This window comes from Aquarana catesbeiana, linkage group LG06, assembly GCF_042186555.1.
Source record: "Aquarana catesbeiana isolate 2022-GZ linkage group LG06, ASM4218655v1, whole genome shotgun sequence".
Classification (NCBI taxonomy): domain Eukaryota; kingdom Metazoa; phylum Chordata; class Amphibia; order Anura; family Ranidae; genus Aquarana; species Aquarana catesbeiana.
In genome coordinates, this window is record NC_133329.1 from 51684554 (window position 1) to 51711099 (window position 26546).

General features: G+C 47.4%; 1 long non-coding RNA gene across 1 annotated transcript in view; it reads right to left on the reverse strand.

Moving 5' to 3' along the window:
* The window catches only part of LOC141148398 (uncharacterized), a 51369-nt gene that overhangs the window by 16754 nt on the left and 8069 nt on the right, over positions 1-26546 (reverse strand). Inside the window, exon 2 of the long non-coding RNA XR_012245201.1 lies at positions 23279-23551. This is a non-coding gene — a long non-coding RNA (uncharacterized lncRNA). The remainder of the gene's footprint in view (positions 1-23278; positions 23552-26546) is intronic.

A 26546-nucleotide genomic window follows, 5' to 3' on the forward strand; every position in this document is an offset into this window, starting at 1 on the left:
ATGGTAAGGACCTTTTTAACATGGACTCGGTGAAGCTCAATGGTAGCAGAGAAAATTAGACTTTTCATCCAGGTAGACGACTAGAAAGTCATCAAGGTATTCTTGGAAGATGTCATTGACTATATGTTGGAAAGTGGCCGGAGCGTTGCATAGCCCAAAAGGCATCACTAGGTACTCGTAATGCCCAAACCTGGACCTGAAGGTGGTCTTCTACTCAATCCTGATGAGATTGTAAGCACCCCGAAGATCCAGTTTAGAGAAGATCTGGGCCGACCGAAATCGTTGGAACAGTTTGGGAATGAGTGGTAGTGGATATCAGTTTTTTACCGTTATGTTGTTTAGTTGCCTGTAATACACACACGGCCTTAAGGACCCATCTTTCTTTTCTACAAAAAAGATACCAGCTCCGGCTGGTGAAGAGAAAGGACGGATGAAGCGCTTTTCTAAATTTTCATCAATGTAATCTTTTAGGACTTTCAACTTGCTTTCTGACAGCGGGAAGATGCGGCCAAATGGGGCTTCTGATCCAGGAAGGAGGTCAATAGGGCAATCGTAAGGCCGGTGAGGCGGTAAGCAGTCCGCCTTCTGTTTGTCAAACACATCCCGGAATCCAAGATATTCTGAAGGGATGTGTTGAAGATTGTCAGGCACAGGTGAGATGGCTGAGCAAGTACCAGGAGCCAGGGTGAAGCAGTGCTGGGAGCAGTATTGAGAGGAGAAGAACACTTCCTTGGTTTTCCAGTTAATTTGAGGTTCATGTGCCTGGAGCCAGGGCAGGCCTAGGATTACAGGAAAGATAGGTGAATGGATGAGATCAAAATGTAGGAACTCTTGATGGCCTGAGTCGGTGGAGATAAGGATGGGCTTGGTTTCTCGGGTGATGGGTCCAGAACGAGGAAGAGACCCATCAGCCAAATGTACCAGGAGACTTTGGGCTTTAACCTGAAGAGGAATATGTAGGTTTTGGGCCAGCGCGATGTCTAGGAAGCAGCTACAAGCTCTGGAATCAATTATAGGTAGCAGACAGTTTTCCTCTTCCGGTAGCTGTAGAGAGATAAGGAGAGAAACATAAGTCTTGGGTATACCAATGGCTTGGTAATTCACAGTGTTTTGCAGGTACAACTTACTAGGCCTCACTGGGCAGCTGCAGGGGAAATGACCAGAGCCTCCACAGTACAGGCACAGATTGGATTTGCGTCTGCGTTGCCTCTCTTCAGGAGTCAGAGGAGCACGGACCAGTCCGAGTTGCATCGGCTCGGCTTCAGGAGCCGAGGAGGTGGCAGCAGCTGGAGATGGAGAATGGATAGACATTGGCCTGGAGGGTGTCCAACTAGGTTGTGGCCCCTGAAAACGTTCCAAGCGCCGCTCACGTAGATGCCTATCCAGCTTGGTGGCCGACTGGATTAGCCCCTCAAGAGAGGCTGGAGTTTCTATCCTAGCCAATTCGTCCTTAAGGACCTCAGACAGACTTTGGCGCTATTGGTACCTCAAGGCAGGCTCATTCCAGCCAATGTGTAATCCTCTATTGGCCTTCTCCCTTGATTATGCAGGGTTGCTTCAGCTGTGGCAGTGCACTGTGGATCCTCATAAAGTTGTGCCATGCTCTCAAAGAAGGCATCAATAGAATTCAAGACGGGGCTCCTCTGTTCCATCAGACTGAGAGCCCAAGCTTGTGGCTCCTCAGCTAGAAGGGAGATGACAAACCCCACTTTTACTGCGTCAGAAGAAAAAGTCCTGGGCTGGAGGGCCAGGTAGAGAGAGCAGGCATTCTTGAAGGCCCTGTATTTCTTATGATCTCCTGAGAAGCGCTCAGGTGTAGGGACCCTGGGCTCAGGGAGCGCCATTACTACTGTTGAGCTTGCAGTGGGCTGAGGGGCGGAGGCCCCACTAGTAGGTGCGGGAGCTGCAGCTGCAGGTAGAGGTGGACCGGATAATTGCTGAAGGCGGCTATCAGTTTGGGTATAGCCTTCTTGTAGTTTCTGGACTGCATCGGTGAGAGCTGAGACCTGCTGGCACAGAATCTCTAGAGGGGAACGTACTCTATATAAAAAACCCACAAGCAGGAGCGAGTGAGTGAGGGAAGAGAAATTGGGACTTTGAATGAAGCCAATGGTTTGCAAGCCGACACATAACGGTGGGTCCATAAACTTTATTGCATATTCATACATACAATGGTATCAAACAATGTCAAATTAACACTTGGTAAAATGTTAGCAGTGATAACCAAAGATCAACGTAAAGATCATTAACATAGTTATCAAGGATATAACAGGTAACATGAGTAATAACATGGGTATGAGCAATGTTACTAAATAGAAACCAGGGATCACCAGGTGTCAGAATGTGTAGATAGTTAAAACAAGGTAATATCTGCCAGATAGCTGGCCTCAAAATCCTGTTAAAGGGTAATAACCTGTATAGCATGGATTGGAACAATGAAGGGGAACTGGTAGCTCGACGCGTTTCGTGGTTCAGGACCACTCATCAGGAGCAGACATGTCATGTTTCTGGAATTTAAAGATAATAATATCATGGGTCAAAAATTAAAGTGGGTACATGAGGGCAGGTAATCCCCCAAAAATAATAGTACTCACAGCAGGCATGGGTAGACGGTGAATGGCCAGGCACGGCAAGCCGTCCGGAACAAATGCCAAACCGGGAGCTGAGGCGGGAACGTACTCTGTCGGCCTCAGACATCTGGCTGGTTTGTACTGTCAGGAGAGTACTTACCGAGGCCGAGATGCCGAGAGCGGTCCGCCCTTGCAACTACGCGCACCCCATCCCCTGGAGATGTTACAGGGAATGGGTGGCACTAAGGAGCACGGGCCGCCAGCAGGTATGGAATCCCTTGTGAAGGACTGCAGAGCCGGGTCTGGGGGGTGCAGGAGTCCTGGAACTGGCTGAATACCCGATGCTGGGTAGAGTAGGCAAACTGTAAGCAAGCAGAGGGTAAAACACAAGGCAGAGGCAAGGCAAGTCCATATAAGCAGGCCGAGGGTCAAACACTGGTGGCAGGCAGAGCAAGTCTGTTAAGCAGGTTGGGGGTCAAACACTGGTGGCAGGCAGAGCAAGTCCGTTAAACAGGCTGAGGTTCAAACACTGGAGGCAGGCAAGGCAGAGTCCGTTAGCAGGCCGAGGGTCAATCCAGGTAGCGTGGTGAGAACAGTCCGGGTCAAAACAGGCGGTCAGGTAAGCATAAAGAGGAAACAGGAACTAACAGGAGCTGACGACAAACCAGCAACCCGTCTGGGCGCTGGAGCTGTTTTAAATAGCCCCGCCAGAGTGTCACAATGGGCGTGCATGAGTTACCGCGCGCACCCGTGTGCTATCGCGCACGCGCGTGCGCTGCTCCATCGGACCGCGCGCATGCGCCGGAGCGCCAATCCACCACGCACGCGCACAGGGACATGGTGAATGTGGCTGGAGAAGACCCTTCTCTGACAGTAGGACGGTGTCATAGTAGCCTCTACGGTCTGTTAAAAAAACATATAAAACTGGCGCTCAGAATTGCTGATAAAAAGCAACAAACAGGCAATAAAAGCTCTACAAAATTCTAAAATTATGTATAGAACAATAGGTCCATAAATAAGTCCATAAGTGTAAAACCAATAATAGCTGATGATGGGTGATTTGCTAGTAGAGGAGATAATTATAGCACAGTCAGCAAACGGCAGCTCTTCTCAGGAGTGAAGCCAGCTCGGAGTCATTCAGGGAAAAAAATAGAGAGAGAGGAGCGCCTCTAAGTAAAACTGCTGTATTCCATGTAATAAAAGGAAAAATAGCCACTTACATATTGGCAAAGACTAAAGCTCTCCACAAGTCGGTAACTGGCAGTGGGCTGAGGATAAAATACAAGCTGGGGGGTGTCACTGATGATGACAAGGAACTGGGACGGGAACAGCCGATCATGCAGGGAAGGAGAGGACAGCTCGCAGAGCCAACGTGTGACGTCAGCCGGGTGAAGGAGACACAACGCGTTTCAGAGCATGCGCAACGTCCATGGGGCGCGAATGCGCGCTCCTTTCTCAAGTGTAGTGATAGGGAATAGAAGGGGAAGCATTTATGTGTGTGCGCTGGCTGCAAAACAACAAGCAGCTGGCCAAATGGGGAGAGCTCTATATGTGGCATTATGAGAACAAGAAATAGCAAGATGTAATTGTAACCCATATCTACAAAAGGATGTAAACATATGATGATAGATAAGAAATGTATGGGCAATAACAATTGAAAATTAAAAATAGAAATAAAAATAATAATAAGAAAAATAAATAATAATGGAAATCCACTGACCTACCCTAAAATAAAAAATGGGAATAAAATAAAAATAAATGTAAATAATGATAAAAATAATAAGAAAAAATAAAAAATAAAATATAAAAAATAAAATGCAAAATATGAAATATAAGATTTATGAAAATAATAACAAAAATAAATGTAAATAATGATAAAAAAAAGAAAAAATGAAAAAATGAAATACAAAGTATGAAATATGAAAATAATAATTAAAGGATAATAATATAATAATTATTAAAGATAAGAAATAAAAAGCCAACCTACAGCAAGCACCAAGGTGTAAAGTGCAAGCCATAGAGAAAATATATGCAAGTTATGTAAATTCAAAATAATAATCCTAAACTAGATACAAATGAAAATAAAAATACATCTAGGGATGCACATACACACAGTTTCCATCTATGGAGCAGTAAAGATATCAACATTGGAAAGAATGTGAAAGGAAAAATTATATTAGTATATATGAAGACAAATACATTGCAAATAATAATGATAGGAAATGAATTAGGGAAATGCCAAATGTGCTCAAAGGAAGATGATGACAAAAAGTTATAGAATGGTATTAATCTCAAGTTCCTCGTTTAAACCATTAGGGGCAAGAGTGTCCAAGGTGTATATCCAGAACATTTCACATTCACACAGTCACGAGAAACGTTCCGCTTCAGAGGAGCCCCTGGGTATGGACTCAATGACCCAGACCAGAAGGCCCACCGTGGACCGGGCATGATTTTCCAAGAAGTGGCATGGTACGCTATGTTTGTCACTACCCGATTCAACGAGGTGGCGGTGCCTACGAAACCATTGCCTTAACGGAAGAATGGTGTGACCGATATATAGCATCTGGCAGGGTCATATGAGGCAGTAAACCACATAATCACTAGAACAGTTATGAAAATTATCAAACAAAAAGAGCCTACCCTTATGGGTAAAACTCTTTTGTCCATGATTGACAAAATGACAGGTCTTGCATCGAGGCTTGTTGCACCTATACATCCCTTTAAGGGGAATAAGGCAAAGAGGATGATGTTTCTTTATAGGTCTTAGCTTGCTGGGAGCTATTTTATTATTAAGGGTGGGGGCCCTCTTGTAAGTGACCTTAGGTTTATGGGGTAAAGTGTCATTCAAGTGAGGATCCTGCTTAAGGATGTTCCAGTGTTTACTGAGAATGCGTTCCATTTTTTTATATTGATCATGGAACCCTGTAATGAAAACGCCCCACGAACGTTGCGCATGCTCTGAAATGCGTTGTGCCTCCTTCACCCGGCTGACGCCACACGCTGGCTCTGCGAGCTGTCCTCTCCTTCCCTGCATGATAGGCTGTTCCCATCCCGGTTCCTTGTCATCATTGCAGCTACGTGACACCCCCCAGCTTGTGTTTTATGCGCAGCCCACTACCAGTTACCGACTTGTAGAGAGCTTTGTTCTTTGCCAATATGTAAGTGGCTAATTTTCCTTTTATTACATGGAATAAAGCAGTTTTACTTAGAGGCGCTCCTCTCTCTCTCTTTTTCTATGGTCTGTTAGGTTCAGGGCATGAGACCCATTAACCCTCAGACCCCTAGGTTTGCCACCATGGCATTGTATAAAGTGTTGGGCCACTGGGGTATCCTCTTTTTGCTTTATGCTTTTGAGGTGTTCACCAAACCTGATACAAAGTTGACGTTTGGTTTACCAATGTACAGTTTTTTGCATGGGCACTCCAAGTTATAGAGAACCCGTGTTGTGGCACAATTGATGAAGTGTTTAATCTCGTATTCATGCTTTCTTTCAGAGTCGGTGAAGACCCTTGAGCTTTCAACACACCTGCACATCCCACAGTGGCCACAGGGGTACATTCCTTTCAGTCTGGGCATATCAGTAAGCCAGTTTCTATTCTGTGCGCGGATAAACTCAGACTGAACCAGTGTGTCATCCAGGTTCCTTGCTCATTTCGCCACCATATGGGACCTAGAACCAACAATATCCTCCATGCCCTTAGAGCGTGTCAGGATATGCCAGTGATCCAGTAGGATCAGACTAGGGATGAGCCGAACACCCCCCGGTTCGGTTCGCACCAGAACCCGCGAACGGACCGAAAGTTCGCACGAACGTTAGAACCCCATTGACGTCTATGGGACTCGAACGTTCGAAATCAAAAGTGCTCATTTTAAAGGCTAATTTGCATGGTATTGTCCTAAAAAGGGTTTGGGGACCCGGGTCCTACCCCAGGGGACATGTATCAATGCAAAAAAAACTTTTAAAAACGGCCGTTTTTTCGGGAGCAGTGATTTTAATGATGCTTAAAGTAAAAAAAAAAAAGTGAAATATTCCTTTAAATATCGTACCTGGGGGGTGTCTATAGTATGCCTGTAAAGTGACGCGTGTTTCCCATGTTTAGAACAGTCCCTGCACCAAATGTCATTTTTAAAGGAAAAAATCTCATTTAAAACTGCTTGCGGGTTTAATGTCATGTCGGGTCATGGCAATATGGATGAAAATCAGTGAGACAAACGGCATGGGTACCCCCCAGTCCATTACCAGTCCCTTTGGGTCTTGTATGGATATTAAGGGGAACCCCGCACCCAAATTAAAATAAGGAAAGGTGTGGGGCCACCAGGCCCTATATACTCTGAACAGCAGTATACAGGCGGTGCAAACAAGACAGGGACTGTAGGTTTGTTGTTAAGTAGAATCTGTTTGTAATTTTGAACATTTTTAACGTGTTTAGCTCCAGCCAAAAAATCTTTTCTAAGCTTTTTGGAAAACATAGGGAAGGGTTATCACCCCTGTGACATTTGTTTTGCTGTCTTTCCTCCTCTTCAGAAGATTTCACCTCACTTTTTTGTCCCAATGAAAAATGTTTTTTGAAAATTTGGGTTTTTTTGTGGAACAAGGATTGGAAAGCATCAGTGGAAAGGAGAACTTGTTTTCCCATATTAACTCTTACAGGAGAGAATTTCCCTTCCTAGGGGTAGATTTCATCTCACTTCCTGTTGTCTCCTTCCGTTTGCAAGTAGGAGTCGTTTGTAAGTTAGATGTTTGAAAGTAGGGTCCTGCCCTATATACTCAGCAGAAATTTGGGCCTTAGGTGTTGCTGTGGCCACAACACTGTAAGCCCTCACAGGGCCCTGCTGTGAAATATTAGATCAAGAATTGTAATTACATGCCCCTGTTGAACAGGAGCTGAAAAATTAGGCCTTAGGCACTGGTGCTGGTGCCACAACACTGCAACCCCTCACAGACACTCTAGTTGGAACGCAGGAACGAGCCCTGCTGCAAATTATTGCTTCAAAAATTGTAATTACACGCCCCTGTTAGACAGGGGCAGAAAAATTGGGCCTTAGGCACTGGTGCTGGTGCCACAACACTGCAACCCCTCACAGACACTCTAGTTGGAACGCAGGAACGAGCCCTGCTGCAAATTATTGCTTCAAAAATTGTAATTACACGCCCCTGTTAGACAGGGGCAGAAAAATTGGGCCTTAGGCACTGGTGCTGGTGCCACAACACTGCAACCCCTCACAGACACTCTAGTTGGAACGCAGGAACGAGCCCTGCTGCAAAGTATTGCATCAAAAATTGTAATTACACGCCCCTGTTAGACAGGGGCAGAAAAATTGGGCCTTAGGCACTGGTGCTGGTGCCACAACACTGCAACAAGCTATCAGCGTGATGATTGAGGAGGAAGAGGATAATTACTCAGGGATAGTCACTCAGCATCAGCATAGGCAGTCTTTGAAGGGATCTGAGATTTCAAAAAAAATTATTCGGTTACATCAGCATCAGGTGCTTGGTAGCTGGTGGTGATCCAAGACTCATTCATTTTTATGAAGGTCAGCCGATCGACCGAGTCGGTGGACAGACGCACCCTGTGATCGGTTACCACGCCTCCAGCAGCACTGAATGTGCGTTCCGAAAGAACGCTGGATGCAGGACAGGCCAGTAGCTCAATTGCATACTGTGCAAGCTCTGGCCAGTGATCCATCCTCAAGACCCAGTAACCCAGAGGATTTTCGGTGGGAAAGGTGTCCAAGTCTGATCTTGCCCCTAGGTATTCCTGCACCATGTAAAACAGACGCTGGCGATGGTTGCTGGAACCGATCATACCTTGGGGCTGCGGACCAAAAAATTGTCTGAACGCATCGGTCAGACGGCCACCTTCTCCACCGCTCCTTCTTTGACTGACCGAAGCCTCAGCAACACGTTGTCCAGAAACAGGAGTTTGTAACCTCCCAGTCTCTGGGAACGCGTTGCACAGACCTTTCTGCAAGGCCTCCCGAAGATGTTTCATCCTCTGCTCCCTCTGCGATGGCAAGATAAGGTCCGCAACCTTACCCTTGTAACGTGGATCAAGGAGGGTTGCCAGCCAGTATTGGTCCTTCTCCTTGATACCACGAATACGAGGATCCTTACGCAGGCTTTGCAGGATCAGGGAGGCCATGCAGCGTAGGTTTGCTGAGGCATTCGGTCCGGAGTCCTCTGGGTCACTAAGAACGACATGGTCCGCAGCCACCTCCTCCCAGCCACGTACAAGTCCATGTGTTTCTTGGGACTGATCCCTTAAAGACTGCTGCTGATGCTGAGTGCCAGGCTCCACCTCCATACTGACACAATCTTCCTCCTCCTCCTCTTCCTCCTCGTCCTCTTCCTGTGTGATCGGCGGGCACGCAGGAACACTGTCTGGATAAAGGGGGCCTTGAGAGCTAAGGAAGTCCTCCTCTTCCTGCCTCTGTTCTGCCTCAAGTGCCCTGTCCATTATTCCACGCAGCGTGTGCTCCAACAGGTGGACAAGGGGGACAGTGTCACTGATGCATGCACTGTCACTGCTCACCATCCTCGTGGCCTCCTCGAATGGTGACAGGACAGTGCATGCATCCCTGATCATGGCCCACTGGCGTGGGGAAAAAAAACCAAGCTCCCCTGACCCTGTCCTGGTGCCATAGTCGCACAGGTACTCATTTATGGCCCTCTGCTGCGTGTGCAGCCGCTGCAGCATGGCCAACGTTGAGTTCCACCTGGTGGGCATGTCACAGATTAGGCGGTTCTTGGGCAGGTTAAACTCCTTTTGGAGGTCCGTCAGCCGAGCACTGGCATTATATGACCGGCGGAAATGCACACAGACTTTCCTGGCCTGCCTCAGGACATCCTGTAAGCCCGGGTACCTGCCCAAGAACCGCTGCACCACCAAGTTAAGGACGTGAGCCAAACAGGGCACATGGGTCATTTGTCCCTGTCGGAGGGCAGAGAGGAGGTTGGTGCCATTGTCGCAAACCACCATTCCTGCCTTAAGTTGGCGTGGCGTCAACCACCTCTGAACCTGCCCCTGCAGAGCTGACAGAACCTCTGCCCCAGTGTGGCTCCTGTCCCCCAAGCACACCAGCTCAAGCACCGCATGGCATCTTTTGGCCTGCGTACTTGCGTAGCCCCTTGAACGCCTACGGAGCACCGCTGGTTCCGAGGAAGAGGCCATGGAGGAAGAAGAAGAGGAGGGGGTGGAGGAGAGAGGTGTGTCACAATCAGCATTTTGGAGGCGTGGTGGCGGAACAACCTCCAACACTACTGCACCTTGTCCTGCATCCTTCCCAGCTGCCAGCAGAGTCACCCAATGCGCCGTGAAACTTAGGTAACGTCCCTGTCCATGCCTGCTGGACCATGAGTCAGCGGTAATATGCACCTTACCGCTGACCGCCCTGTCCAGCGAGGCATGGACATTGCCTTCCACATGCCGGTAGAGAGCCGGAATCGCCTTCCGTGAGAAAAAGTGGCGTTTGGGTACCTGCCACTGAGGAACCGCACATTCCACAAACTCACGGAAGGGGGCAGAGTCTACCAACTGAAAAGGCAGCAGTTGAAGTGCTAGCAATTTTGCCAAGCTAGCATTCAACCGCTGGGCATGTGGATGGCTGGGAGCAAACTTCTTTCGGCGGTGCAGCAGCTGGGGCAGGGAAATTTGCCTGGTACAATCTGACGTCGGTGTACCAAAAGCAGATTGCCCACAAGTACTTGGCTGTGACACACCTAATTCTACACCTTCATTCCTCTCACTGCAGGTCTCAGAGAGGACTGAAGGTCTAGTGGGGTTGGAAATCTCAGCTGATGAGGAGCAAGGAGAGATCCTCTTTGTTCTTTGGTGTGGGTCTTTTAGATACGCTTGCCAACGAACTGCATGGCAGGTCAACATATGTCTGGTCAAGCATGTGGTACCCAAGCGGGAGATATTTTGGCCACGCGAGATACGCTTGAGACATATGTTGCAAATAGCAGCGGTGCGATCTGATGCACTCGTCTCAAAAAAGGCCCACACCAAAGAACTTTTTGAATAACGCGCAGAGACTGCAGCGCCCTGCACATGTGGAGCTTTGGGGTGTGATGCAGTCAATGTGCTGCCCTTAGGCTGGCCCCTGGAGGGCATCCTGCCTCGTTGGTGATGTGCTGCCGCCTCCTCCTCCTCCTCCTCCTCCTCCTCCTCCTCCTCCTCCTCTCTCCTATCAGGCACCCACGTTGAGTCAGTGACCTCATCATCCCCTCCCTCCTCATCACTGGAGCAAACCTGGCAGTATGCTGCAGCAGGGGGAGCATGACTGCCAGATTGCTGTCCTTCTTGGGCACCCCCTCTGTCCGCGCTCATGTTACTGCCTTCATCGAGCTCAGTATCGTCATCAGAGCCTTCCAAACGCTGGGCATCCTCCTGGAGCATGTACCCAACACTGTGGTCAAACAGTTCGAGGGAATCCTCATGAGGACATGGTGGAGCTAGGGAAGGAGTCACTGATGACATTGAGCTGAGGGAAGAGGCCGCTGCTTTGCCAGACAAAGCACCCTGGGCATGGGTGAGAGAGGATGAGGAGGATGAGGACGGCTTGGTCATCCACTCGACCAAGTCTTTCGCATGTTGCGGCTCAACATGGCCAGCTGCCGAAAAAAAGGCCAAGCGTGTCCCATGGCCACGTGCTGATGAGGATGCACCGTCTCCACGACCAGCACTAGACACAGAGCCTGCTTGCCCTCTCTTATTGGCTTGTGACTGTCTGCCTCTCCTTCTTGGCCTTCCAGACATACTAATGGCCTGTAGCTGCACTAAGCTGGGATAGAACACCTGTAATTTTCTTCAAGTAGCTTTATATACTGTAACCAGACAAGCCTGCCTGTCAGTAGGAAGATAAGAGGAACGGATCTAGCTGAACACTGTGAGCAGGACGCACTGTACTAAATGTAAATAGTCTAGCTGCCTGACCGTGGTACTAATAGGATCAAATAGAACACCTGTAATTTTCTTCAGGTAGCTTTATATACTGTAACCAGACAAGCCTGCCGGTCAGTAGGAATTTAACAGGAACGGATCTAGCTGAACACTGTGAGCAGGACGCACTGCATTAAATGTAAATAGTCTAGATAGAAGATAACAGGAACAGATCTAGCTAAACTGAATACAGTGTATATATATATATGCAACACCTGGGATGCATATATATACACAATACACTGTAAGTGCAGCTAACTGACTGACTGTTCTGCCTAATCTATCTAACTCAAATCAAATGACACTGTCTCTCTCTCTCTCTATCTCTCAGCACACCGGAACACACACTACACAGGGCCGCCGTGCAGGCGGCCTTATATAGTGTGGGGTGTGTACTAAATCCCCTGAGCCATAATTGGCCAAAGCCACCCTGGCTTTGGCCAATTACAGCTCTCTCTACTGACAGCGCTGTGATTGGCCAAGCATGCGGGTCATAGTGCATGCTTGGCCAATCATCAGCCAGCAATGCACTGCGATGCCGCAGTGAATTATGGGCCGTGACGCGCCACACGAATTTAGCGCGAACGGCCCATAACGTTCGCAATTCGGCGAACGATCGAACAGCCGATGTTCGAGTCGAACATGGGTTCGACTCGAACACGAAGCTCATCCCTAGATCAGACCAATCTGGCCAGCCCTAGTTCTTTGACCAGCAATTTTCCTGGCTCTTCTAAGGGTATGGTGGGTATAGCCTCTTTCGCTGAAACGTCGATAGAGCAGATCGGATTCACGCTGAGAGTCTTGCTTAGTGGAGAAGTTCCTACGTATCCTGAGGAACTTTCCCAGCGGGATCCCTAGGATAAGAGGTCTAGGGTGATGGCTGTCTGCTGAGAGGAGAGTGTTAGCTGCTGGCTTTTTCCCATAGGTTTTGGTTACCAGTTTACCCTTTTCTAATCTAATGAAGAGATCAAGGAAAGAGATCTCATGGGGGTCTAACACATAGGTCAAATGTATGTTCCGAGTGTTATGGCCCAGTTCATCCAAATATACAATCAATTCAGTACCTTATTCAGGTACAGGCATGGCCAAGGTAAATCGTTGAGGTGTAGACCACCTCCTCCCACCATCCCGAATGGAGGCAGGCATAAGCAAGTGCCCAGGATGCCCCCATAGAGGTATCACGTAGTTGTTGGTAGTTGTGCCCCAGAAACTGGAAGAAATTAAGTTTTATTGCCAGGTCAAGAAGCTCAATGATAAACTCGTTTTGTGCACCCATGGTGGGGAATATTTTCTACAAGAAATGATATATCACGGAAATACCCCATTCATGTGGTATAGACATATATAATGCCTCTATATCAATCCCAACAAGGAGGACATCCCCGGGAAAGGTCAAGTCCTTGATGTTGTTGAGCACATCACCAGTATCAAGGTAATGTGCTCACCAGGTCCTTAATAAGGGAATCTATATACTTTCCAACCCGTTCAAGTGGGCCCCTAATTGCGGAGACAATTGGCAGTCCTGGGGGGTCCTCCTGGTTTTTATGAACCTTTGGAATGACGTAGAACGTTGGGTATTAAAGTCATCCACTTTTAGATAATTCAGTTCTTTTTTAGTAATTAAGTACACCTCAAAGGCCCACTGGAGCTTGTCATTGATAAGTCCAACACTTTAAAAAGCCCTTATAGGTCATTGCTTTAGAGTTAACTGTTAATAATGAGCTAGAAATCTTGTTCTCATTCTGGCATGCATGGCGATATGTAATATGTGTAGAGCAATCAACGTTTTCATACATAGGCACCCCTGACTTGTGTGTTTATGTTCTTATGGGGGGGGGGGTCAAAGGTTTCTTGGGGGTATAAGTGCTTGGGTGTAACTTTTATTTTTTACCTTTTTTTCACTTCATTTTTATCACATCACAAAGTCCTTTATCTGATAACACTTAGCTATGACAGGTCCTCTTTAATGGGGCATCAGGGGTATATTAGATCCCTGATGTTTCACTTGCCTACCACTGAAGCTAATGGAGTGCAGCTCTTGCTTCATTAGCTTCTTCCTCAGACTCAGCAGCTAGGGAAAGTGACCGTCGAACCTGTATGTGATTTAATGCTCATGACTTCCTTGTTCATTCTAGCGAATAGATATTCATTGGTCTCGAGGCCTCTACCCGGCGACACCTGCCCTGGGGGCCTCGGGTCCATTGGTGAGACAGCAGAGCACAGGAAACATAATAGGGAGGGTTGCATGGGAAAGGAGGGGGCTGCTCTACTAGGAGTGTAAACCCCCCACTGCTGCCAGCATATGATATATGCCCATGGCAGTGCAAGGTTAACCAGTTAACCAGTACCAGCCTGTAATGCCCCTTCATTACCAGACCACTTTTCAGCTTTTAGTGCTATGATAGTTTGACTGACAATTACTACATCATATAACACTGCACCCAAATACATTTTAGATCATTTTTGAGACAAATAGAGGTTTCTTTTGGTGGTATTTTATTACCACTATTTTTTTTTTTTTTTACTGTAGAAAGGAAAAAAAATGGTTAAATATTATGGTTAACAGTAGAAAAAACCTGCTTCCCTTACTTTCTATGGAACAACTTATCAAATAAAAATGTCAGGACAGTACAAACATCCTCAAAATGATCCCTTTTTAGAAATTAGAAACCCCAATCTGATCTAATTTAGAGCCCCGATATTTTGGAAACAATGCTGGTATTGAGGGGGTTAAAACATGGAGCTTGGTAATGATGCATTATTAGATACATTAAATCTACAGGTCATGCAGAGGAAGGAAAAGGTGATCGGTTAATGTACACAGGGCCAGGACAAGGGGTGGGCAGGAAGGGAGGCTGCCCTGGGTGCAATGGTTTACTGTAGAGATGAGGGAGCCTTCCTTCTGTTACAAGGCTGACAGCAGTAGTGACAGTGGCAGTGAATTTGACAAGCAAGAGACTGCTGGGCGTTGCATCCCCTAAGCTTCCACATCATAAAAGGAGGGGTTTGGGGGAGGGGGGTATGCTTTGGCATCTTTGCCCTGGCACTGGTTGACATTTTCCTGGCACTGGATGTACAGGTCACATATAGTTTGAGGATGGAGAATGTACAGGTCACATATAATTTGAGGATGGAGATTAGGGATGAGCCGAACACCCCCCGATTCGGTTCGCACCAGAACCTGCGAACGGACCGAAAATTCGCACGAACGTTAGAACCCCATTGACGTCTATGGGACTCGAATGTTCTAAATCAAAAGTGCTCATTTTAAAGGCTAATTTGCATGGTATTGTCCTAAAAAGGGTTTGGGGACCCGGGTCCTACCCCAGGGGACATGTATCAATGCAAAAAAAAACTTTTAAAAACGGCCGTTTTTTCAGGAGTAGTGATTTTAATGATGCTTAAAGTAAAAAAAAAAAAAAAAAGTGAAATATTCCTTTAAATATTGTACCTGGGGTGTGTCTATAGTATGCCTGTAAAGTGGTGTGTGTTTCCCGTGTTTAGAACAGTCCCTGCACAAAATGTCATTTTTAAAGGAAAAAATCTTATTTAAAACTGCTTGCGGGTTTAATGTAATGTCAGGTCCTGGCAATATGGATGAAAATCAGTGAGACAAACGGTATAGGTACCCCCCAGTCCATTACCAGGCCCTGGACTCTGTATGGATATTAAGGGGAACCCCACACCCAAATTAAAATAAGGAAAGATGTGGGGCTACCAGGCCCTATATATTCTGAACAGCAGTATACAGGCGGTGCAAACAAGACAGGGACTGTAGGTTTGTTGTTAAGTAGAATCTGTTTGTAATTTTGAACGGGTACATTTTTAACGCGTTTAGCTCCAGCCAAAAAAATCTTTAAGCTTTTTGGAAAACATAGGGAAGGGCTATCACCCCTGTGACATTTGTTTTGCTGTCTTTCCTCCTTTTCAGAAGATTTCACCTCACTTTTTTGTCCCAATGACAAATGTTTTTTGAAAATTTGGGTTTTTTTGTGGAACAAGGATTGGAAAGAATCAGTGGAAAGGAGAAATGATTTTCCCATATTAACTCTTACAGGAGAGAATTTCCCTTCCTAGGGGTAGATTTCATCTCACTTCCTGTTGTCTCCTTCTGTTTGCAAGTAGGAGTCGTTTGTAAGTTAGATGTTTGAAAGTCGGGGCCTGCCCTATATACTCAGCAGAAATTTGGGCCTTAGGTGTTGTTGTGGCCACAACACTGTAAGCCCTCACAGGGCCCTGCTGTGAAATATTAGATCAAGAATTTTAATTACATGCCCCTGTTGAACAGGGGCAGAAAAATTGGGCCTTTGGTGGTGGTGGTGCTGGTGCCACAACACTGTAAGTCCTCACTCGCTCTTGATGGGTGCAGAAATGGGCCCTGCTGTGAAATATTAGATCAAGAATTGTAATTACATGCCCCTGTTGAACAAGGGCAGAAAAATTGGGCCTTTGGTGGTGGTGGTGCTGGTGCCACAACACTGTAAGTCCTCACTCGCTCTTGGTGGGTGCAGAAATGGGCCCTGCTGTGAAATATGAGATCAAGAATTGTAATTACATGCCCCTGTTGAACAGGGGCTGAAAAATTAGGCCTTAGGCACTGGTGCTGGTGCCACAACACTGCAACCCCTCACAGACACTCTAGTTGGAAAGCAGGAACGAGCCCTGCTGCAAAGTATTGCATCAAAAATTGTAATTACACGCCCCTGTTAAACAGGGGCTAAAAAATTGGGCCATAGGCACTGGTGCTGGTGCCACAACACTGCAACCCCTCACAGATACTCTAGTTGTAACGCAGAAACGAGCCCTGCTGCAAAGTATTGCATCAAAAACTGTAATTACATGCCCCTGTTAAACAGGGGCTGAAAAATTGTGCCTTAGGCACTGGTGGTGGCGCCCAGAACCAAAAATGTTCTTACAAGCTATCAGCGTGATCATTGAGGAGGAAGAGGATAATTACTCAGGGATAGTCACTCAGCATCAGCATAGGCAGTCTTTGAAGGGATCTGAGATTTCAAAAAAAATTATTCGGTTACATCAGCATCAGGTGCTTGGTAGCTGGTGGTGATCCAAGACTGATTCATTTTTATGAAGGTCAGTCGATCGACCGAGTCGGTGGACAGACGCACCCTGTGATCGGTTACCACGCCTCCAGCAGCACTGAATGTGCGTTCCGAAAGAACGCTGGATGCAGGACAGGCCAGTAGCTCAATTGCATACTGTGCAAGCTCTGGCCAGTGATCCATCCTCAAGACCCAGTAACCCAGAGGATTTTTGGTGGGAAAGGTGTCCAAGTCAGATCTTGCCCCTAGGTATTCCTGCACCATGTAAAACAGACGCTGGCGATGGTTGCTGGAACCGATCATACCTTGGGGCTGCGGACCAAAAAATTGTCTGAACGCATCGGTCAGACGGCCACCTTCTCCACCGCTCCTTCTTTGACTGACCGAAGCCTCAGCAACACGTTGTCCAGAAACAGGAGTTTGTAACCTCCCAGTCTCTGGGAACGCGTTGCACAGACCTTTCTGCAAGGCCTCCCGAAGATGTTTCATCCTCTGCTCCCTCTGCGATGGCAAGATAAGGTCCGCAACCTTACCCTTGTAACGTGGATCAAGGAGGGTTGCCAGCCAGTATTGGTCCTTCTCCTTGATACCACGAATACGAGGATCCTTACGCAGGCTTTGCAGGATCAGGGAGGCCATGCAGTGTAGGTTTGCTGAGGCATTCGGTCCAGGGTCCACTGGGTCACTAAGGACGAAATGGTCCGCAGCCACCTCCTCCCAGCCACGTACAAGTCCATGTGTTTCTTGGGACTGATCCCTTAAAGACTGCTGATGATGCTGAGTGCCAGGCTCCACCTCCATACTGACACAATCTTCCTCTTCCTCCTCCTACTCGTCCTCTTCCTGTGTGATCGGCGGGCACGCAGGAACACCATTATTCCACATAGCGTGTGCTCCAACAGGTGGACAAGGGGGACAGTGTCACTGATGCATGCACTGTCACTGCTCACCATCCTCGTGGCCTCCTCAAATGGTGACAGGACAGTGCATGCATCCCTGATCATGGCCCACTGGCGTGGGGAAAAAAAAACAAGCTCCCCTGACCCTGTCCTGGTGCCATAGTCGCACAGGTACTCATTGATGGCCCTCTGCTGCGTGTGCAGCCGCTGCAGCATGGCCAACGTTGAGTTCCACCTGGTGGGCATGTCACAGATTAGGCGGTTCTTGGGCAGGTTAAACTCCTTTTGGAGGTCCGCCAGCCGAGCACTGGCATTATATGACCGGCAGAAATGCACGCAGACTTTCCTGGCCTGCCTCAGGACATCCTGTAAGCCCGGGCACCTGCCCAAGAACCGCTGCACCACCAAGTTAAGGACATGAGCCAAACAGGGCACATGGGTCATTTGTCCCTGTCGGAGGGCAGAGAGGAGGTTGGTGCCATTGTCGCAAACCACCATTCCTGCCTTAAGTTGGTGTGGCGTCAACCACCTCTGAACCTGCCCCTGCAGAGCTGAGAGAATCTCTGCCCCAGTGTGACTCCTGTCCCCCAAGCACACCAGCTCAAGCACCGCATGGCATCTTTTGGCCTGCGTACTTGCGTAGCCCCTTGAACAGCTACGGAGAACCGCTGGTTCCGAGGACAAAGCACAGGAAGAGGCCATGGAGGAAGAAGAAGAGGAGGGGGTGGAGGAGAGAGGTGTGTCACAATCATTAGCATTTTGGAGGCGTGGTGGCGGAACAACCTCCAACACTACTGCACCTTGTCCTGCATCCTTCCCAGCTGCCAGCAGAGTCACCCAATGCGCCGTGAAACTTAGGTAATGTCCCTGTCCATGCCTGCTGGACCATGAGTCAGCGGTAATATGCACCTTACCGCTGACCGCCCTGTCCAGCGAGGCATGGACATTGCCTTCCACATGCCGGTAGAGTGCCGGAATCGCCTTCCATGAGTAAAAGTGGCGTTTGGGTACCTGCCACTGAGGAACCGCACATTCCACAAACTCACGGAAGGGGGCAGAGTCTACCAACTGAAAAGGCAGCAGTTGAAGTGCTAGCAATTTTTCCAAGCTAGCATTCAACCGCTGCGCATGTGGATGGCTGGGAGCAAACTTCTTTCGGCGGTGCAGCAGCTGGGGCAGGGAATCTTGCCTGGTACAATCTGACGTCAGTGTACCAAAAGCAGATTGCCCACAAGTACTTGGCTGTGACACACCTAATTCTACACCTTCATTCCTCTCAGTGCAGGTCTCAGAGAGGACTGAAGGTATAGTGGGGTTGGAGATCTCAGCTGATGAGGAGCAATGAGAGTCCTCTTTGTTCTTTGGTGTGGGTCTTTTAGATACGCTTGCCAACGAACTGCATGGCAGGTCAACATATGTCTGGTCAAGCATGTGGTAACCAAGCGGGAGATGTTTTGGCCACGCGAGATACGCTTGAGACATATGTTGCAAATAGCAGCGGTGCGATCTGATGCACTCGTCTCAAAGGCCCACACCAAAGAACTTTTTGAATAACGCGCAGACACTGCAGCGCCCTGCACATGTGGAGCTTTGGGGTGTGATGCAGTCAATGTGCTGCCCTTAGGCTGGCCCCTGGAGGGCATCCTGCCTCGTTGGTGATGTGCCGCCTCCTCCTCCTCCTCTCTCCTATCAGGCACCCACGTTGAGTCAGTGACCTCATCATCCCCTCCCTCCTCATCACTGGAGCAAACCTGGCAGTATGCTGCAGCAGGGGGAGCATGACTGCCAGATTGCTGTCCTTCTTGGGCACCCCCTCTGTCCGTGCTCACATTACTGCCTTTATCGAGCTCAGTATCATCATCAGAGCCTTCCAAACGCTGGGCATCCTCCTGGAGCATGTACCCAACACTGTGGTCAAACAGTTCGAGGGACTCCTCAGGAGGACATGGTGGGGCTAGGGAAGGAGTCACTGATGACATTGAGCCAAGGGAAGAGGCCGCTGCTTTGCCAGACAAAGTACCCTGGGCATGGGTGAGAGAGGATGAGGAGGATGAGGATGGCTTGGTCATCCACTCGACCAAGTCTTCCTCATGTTGCGGCTCAACATGGCCAGCTGCCGAAAAAAAGGCCAAGCGTGTCCCACGGCCACGTGCTGATGAGGATGCACTGTTTCCACGACCAGCACTAGACACAGAGCCTTCCTGCCCTCTCTTATTGGCTTGTGACTGTCTGCCTCTCCTTCTTGGCCTTCTAGACATACTAATGGCCTGTAGCTGCACTAAGCTGGGATATATATATATATATATATATATATATATATATATATATATATACTGATACTGCAGCTAGCAAAATCAACTGCCTGCCTGTAGTATGAGAACACCACCAACCTTCTACAGGTAGCTATAGCTAAACACTGTGCAGAGCTCGCAAAAAAATAACTTGTAGGTTTAGCTGGACACTGTGAGTAGGACGCACAGCACTAACTTGTAGTTTTAGCTGAACACTTTGAGCAGGACGCACCGCACTAACTTGTAGGTTTAGCTGAACACTGTGCAGAGGTCTCACTACACTAACTTGTAGTTTTAGCTGAACACTGTGAGGTGGACGCACCACACTAACTTGTAGTTTTAGCTGAACACTGTGAGCAGGACGCACAGCACTAACTTGTAGTTTTAGCTGAACACTGTGAGCAGGATGCACCACACTAACTTGTAGGTTTAGCTGAACACTGTGAGGTGGACGCACCACACTAACTTGTAGGTTTAGCTGAACACTGTGAGCAGGACGCACCCCACTAACTTGTAGGTTTAGCTGAGCACTGTGAGCAGGACGCACCCCACTAACTTGTAGTTTTAGCTGAACACTGTGAGCAGGACGCGCTGCACTAACTGTAAATAGTCTAGCTGCCTGACTGTGGTACTAATAGGATCAAAAGAACACCAGCAATTTTCTTCAGATAGTTGTAAATACTGTAACAAGACAAGCCTGCCTGTCAGTAAGAAGATAACAGGAACGGATCTAGCTGAACACTGTGAGCAGGACGCCCTGCACTAACTTGTAGCTTTAGATGAACACTGTGCAGAGGTCTCACTACACTAACTTGTATGTTTAGCTGAACACTGTGAGCAGAACGCACAGCACTAACTTGTAGTTTTAGCTGAACACTGTGAGCAGGACGCACCGCACTAACTTCTAGGTTTAGCTGAACACTGTGAGGTGGACGCACCGCACTAACTTGTAGTTTTAGCTGAACACTGTGAGCAGGACGTACCGCACTAACTTGTAGGTTTAGCTGAACACTGTGAGGTGGACGCACCACACTAACTTGTAGGTTTAGCTGAACACTGTGAGCAGGATGCACCCCACTAACTTGTAGGTTTAGCTGAACACTGTGAGCAGGACGCACCCCACTAACTTGTAGTTTTAGCTGAACACTGTGAGCAGGACGCACTGCACTAACTGTAAATAGTCTAGCTGCCTGACTGTGGTACTAATAGGATCAAAAGAACACCAGCAATTTTCTTCAGGTAGCTGTAAATACTGTAACAAGACAAGCCTGCCTGTCAGTAAGCCTCGGTTCACACCAGAGGCGGCATGACTTGCAGGTCGCCTCACCGAGGTGACCTGCACACGACTGCCCGGGCGACTTGCAAAACGACTTCTGTATAAAAGTCTATGCAAGTCGCCCCAAGTCGCCCCCAAAGTCGTACAGGAACCTTTTTCTAAGTTGGAGCGACTTGCGTCGCTCCGATTACAACGGTTCCATTGTACTGAACGGGACGCTACTTGTCAGGCGACCTAGGTCACCTGATAAGTCGTCCTAGTGTGAACCGAGCCTTAGAAGATAACATGAACGGATCTAGCTAAACTGAATACAGTGTATATATATATATATATATATGCAACACCTGGGATGCATATATATACACAATACACTGTAAGTGCAGCTAACTGACTGACTGTTCTGCCTAATCTATCTAACTCAAATCAAATGACACTGTCTCTCTGTCTATCTCTTTCAACACCGGAACACACACTACACAGGGCCGCCGTGCAGGCGGCCTTATATATTGTGCGTGTACTAAATCCCCTGAGCCATAATTGGCCAAAGCCTCCTTGGCTTTGGCCAATTACGGCTCTCTGTTCAGACGGCACTGTGATTGGCCAAGCATGCGGGTCATAGTGCATGCTTGGCCAATCATCAGCCAGCAATGCACTGCGATGCCGCAGTGAATTATGGGCCGTGACGCGCCGCACGAATTTGGCGCGAACGGCCCATATCGTTCGCAATTCGGCGAACGGGTGAACAGACGATGTTCGAGTCGAACATGGGTTCGACTCGAACACGAAGCTCATCCCTAATGGAGATCAAGGGGTTATTGATCAAATGTGTAGGGTAAGGGAGGTGAAGGGGTTAAAATACAGGTCACAACAGTGACACAGATCAGATGTATATGAGAAGACAGGGAAGTGAAAGGATTTAAAAACAGTTTACTTCTGCTGCAGCCACTGATCTAGAACTCATAAAGGAATAAGTCAATACAGTAGTTCCGTCTATCTCTCATTTTTCCATTGTAAGAGGAAGGGTAAGGCTCACAGATGTGAAAACTACACTATTAACATCACATGATCACTGTGATTGGTCATTACAGCAATCACGTGGTACAGATATGACTTTAACCCTCTCATTGACAGACCAGTTTTTGATTTTAGGCTTGAAGATTAATTGTATTTTAGGGTATCGTGCGACATAAAAAAAATGGAACTACAATCTTTTTACTAGACAGGACCTCTGAGTTCAGAACACACAAATGTTCTAGGGGGTTTAGAAAATGTTATAGCTAAAAATTCAGAGTTTACCATGTGTGAGAAATTAGAAAAAATGTATCTGTGAGGAAATAACTCAGCTTCTTGGTAAAAACAATTATGAAATCAACATAAACCACATCACCCCATGTGATTTCCCTTCCTTGATCCTCCAGCTGCTGTCACGTGCTTACCCTGAAATGCAACCTCCCTACACAGATTTACTAGTCAAAATAATAGATATGCCATGCATACTGATGACATCGCCGATGTAAAAAAGCAATAGCAATTTTATTCCAGCGACAGAGGTACATAGTATATTATTCTCCCTATCAATCCTTTTCCTGCGCCAACACGTTTCGCCCACAAAAGGGCTGAATCATTGAGAGCCATAGGCGTGCGCAGCCTATTAAATTAGGGTGTGAACCCAAAGCTCAATCACAGAAATACATGTGTGTATGTGTGTAGATATATATCTATATCTATATAAAGATATATATCTATATCTATATATAGATATATATCTATATATATAGACCACACAGTGCTATAAATAAATGTAAACAAGCATTTAAAAAATGTATTCAAACATGATGATGTCAGGGTGTGCGTAGGGCAGTGGATGGTGTTAATAGAGCAGTGGGCATGTCAGTAGGGCAGACCACTGTGTCAGTAGTTTTTTATTTTTATTATTTATAAAAAAAATTTACAATTTAATTTTTTATTATTTTTTTACAATATTATTTTTTATTATTGTTTTGCAATTATTTTCACAAGCCACATTGGGGGTCTAAACAGACCCCCTGATGTCTCACTTTTGGCTCAGGTAGAATGGGGAATCTGTGCTGCCTGGGGTGAGTAGGGTGTGCCCAGGCACATCCCGCACACCATGTGTGCATGTCTATGTTGAGAACACATTGTTACATAAGGTCTGCAGTGAACTCTAGGTGAGAACATGTTGTATGACAAACTAGTTGTGGACTAAAGCTGAGACTTACTTTGTTTCTTTGGTTTTTTTTTCTCTTCCAGGTCTCTGATGATCCATCCATTATGTTTTTTTAATGAGTAATACAATATTTCTTTGTTACCATCACTCCAGCCCCTGACATAACCAAAGAGAGCTTCCATCTTCTCTTGAGAGGTCGTTCTGCTCTGTATATATTCATAATGTTCTATAGTCAGCAGACACATAATATCATGTAGAATGGGATCCACCACAGTCACCCGGCTTATAAGTTCCTCGCGATATTTATCTACAAATGGCTCCATGTCTGTAAATTACAGAAAAATAAAGTTAAAACAAACATATAGTAACAGTTGAAAATAATATACAGGAATTATTTTCTTGTTCCAATAGATTTGTAATGAATTCCCTTCCTCCTGTCCTGTGATTCTCTATTTCTGTTCTGCAGCATTGCATCTGAAAGCATGCTTGCCAACAGTCCTATTTTTCCAGGGACAATACGGATTTTTGGACCCTTGTCCCGATCTGAGGCCGTCCCAATCAAAATCCCGGGATTTTGCTTTTGTCCCGGGAATCAAGACTGTTTTCGCAAGTATGGCCGCCGGCGCCACAAGATCACTTTCCAGTTAGCAGGTTCTTTCCCCATGTGTTCAGTGGAGAGGGGAGGGGCCTCAGATCCATGCAGCCAACCGGTCTGTGAGAGGCAGAGCCAAGGGACTCTACTGGAGGCACCTGAGATGTAAGGGGGGCCTTAGGGACACCTGAGATGTAAGGAGGGACTCCAGGGACACCTGAGGTGTAAGGAGGCACTCCACTGGGGACACCTGAGATGTAAGGAGGGACTCCGGGGACACCTGAGATGTAAGGAGGCACTCTACTGGGGACACCTGATGTAAGGAGGCACTCCTCTGAGGACACCTGATGTAAGGAGGCACTCCAGTGGGGCCATCTGATGTGAGGAGTCACTCCACTGGGGCCATCTGATGTAAGGAGGCACTCCACTGGGGACACCTGAGATGTAAGGAGGCACTCCACTGGGGACACCTGATGTAAGGAGGCACTCCACTGAGGACACCTGATGTAAGGAGGCACTCCACTGACGACACCTGATGTAAGGAAGCGCTCACCTGGGGACACTTGATGTAAGGAGGCACTCCACTGGGGACACCTGATGTAAGGAGGCACTCCACTGAGGACACCTGAGATGTAATGAGGCACTGCACTGAGGACACCTGAGATGTAAGGAGGCACTCCACTGGGGACACTGATGTAAGGAGGCACTTCACTGGGGACACCTGATGTAAGGAGGCACTCCGCTGGGGACTCCGCTGGGGACACCTGATGTAAGGAGGGACACCGCTGGGGACACCTGATGTAAGGAGGGACTCCGCTGGGGACACCTGATGTAAGGAGCGACTCCGCTGGGGACACCTGATGTAAGGAGCGACTCCGCTGGGGACACGCGATGTAAGGAGGCACTCCACTGAGGACATCTGAGATGTAATGAGGCACTCCACTGGGGACACCTGATGTAAGGAGGGACTCCTTTGGGGACACCTGATGTAAGGAGGGACTCCGTTGGGGACACCTGATGTAAGGAGGGACTCCGCTGGGGACACCTGATGTAAGGAGGGACTCCGCTGGGGACACCTGATGTAAGGAGGGACTCTGCTGGGGACACCTGATGTAAGGGGGGACTCCGCTGGGGACACCTGATGTAAGGGGGGACTCTGCTGGGAATGCCTGATGTAAGGAGGGACTCTGCCGGGGGGCACCTAATGTAAGGAGAGTATCTGCTGGGATTGCCTGGTGTAAGGAGAGACTCTGCTGGGAATGCCTGATGGCATCTGGTGGCAGGAGACGTGGCAAGTGACACGCTCAGGGCTCCCACTGATTCTGCATTATGGTGAGTTGAACTATTTAATTTCATATTACAATGTAATAGTAGAAATAATGTGCTTCAATCATCCTGATACCATAACAACCATGGTGCCGGGATGATTGAAGCGCTAACACCAGGTGTTTGGAGTATCTTTATCTGCTGATTGTTAAACTTTCTGAAATACACATATTTATATTGTGGTGTAGGATCTGGGCCTGCTGTCCCTCCATCCCTCCTTCTTTTTCTTTCCTTCTCTCTCCTTCCCTCCCTATCTCTTTCTTTCTTTCCTTCTCTCTCCTTCCTTCCCTATTTCTTTCTTTCTTTCCTTCTCTCTCCTTTCATCCCTATTTCTTTCTCCCTCCATCCCTCGTTCATCTCAGACTCAGGCCACACCCCCGTTGAGCCACGTCCCCTTTAAGCCACACCCACTATTTCATTTAAACCATGCCCCTTTTTTGCATTTTACTTTCCCTGCTACACCATGCCTAAAAATAAATGCCCTGCCCCCTAATTTTTTTACAATGTTGGCAACTATGTGAAAGGGTGAGACCTCTTCTCAACACCTGTAGCTCCATAGACTTTTGGCTACTGCCTTCCCTTTTGCCTTCAATCTGAACTAGTATTGGACATCATTAGTGATTGTGAGAATCTTACCCAACTGCCTTTTCCAGTGCTGTGCTTGTGAGCTTGCAGATTGGTCATCTCTCCTTTAGGTCTACAGTCGACCTGTTGTAGAGTCCGTTGTAGTTCCTCAGGGGATTATTTATGTTTTTTTGGCCTGCTTCTGAACTTCAGTTGTGTTTGCTGCCAGTGCAGACCTTAGCTATTTTTTTTACATTGAGTTCTACCCTCAGCTTGGCTTTGGTAAGCCCCCCAGTAAATGAATCCTGTGTGCCACAGACTACATATTCCCATATTAATAACAACCTTACAGCTGACTATAGGTTCTATGAAAACCTGAAGTGAGTGGGGGTGTATGAAAGTGTTTAATAGCCAACATTGTTCTAGTTTTGTTAAATGGTGGAGGCAATTTGATAATATGTTATCAATAAACATGGACTTTTATTTAGTATACATTATGTCTCTTGCATGTAGGCAGGTACCTACTTTAACTGCTGGCTGACAGCCCCATTGTAATTATACTGCCTATCCATGTAGGGGGCACTCAGGCCCGCTGCCTCATCTGTGCTGTTATTTGGTATAGCACAAGCAGGGCCAAGGTCTTCATGTTGGAGCCCGCTGCAGTACAAGTCCTGCCCATGGATTGAACCTGTGGTTGTGGTGTGCAAGGCCTTGTGATTGTGCATCTTTTGGCAAGGTCCTACCTTTAGGTAGCTTTGCTGACTTGATTCTTAGCCAAGGCTGACATTGATCAGCATTTTGGAATACTGATTTTTTTTTTAAAATTGGCGCTATTAGC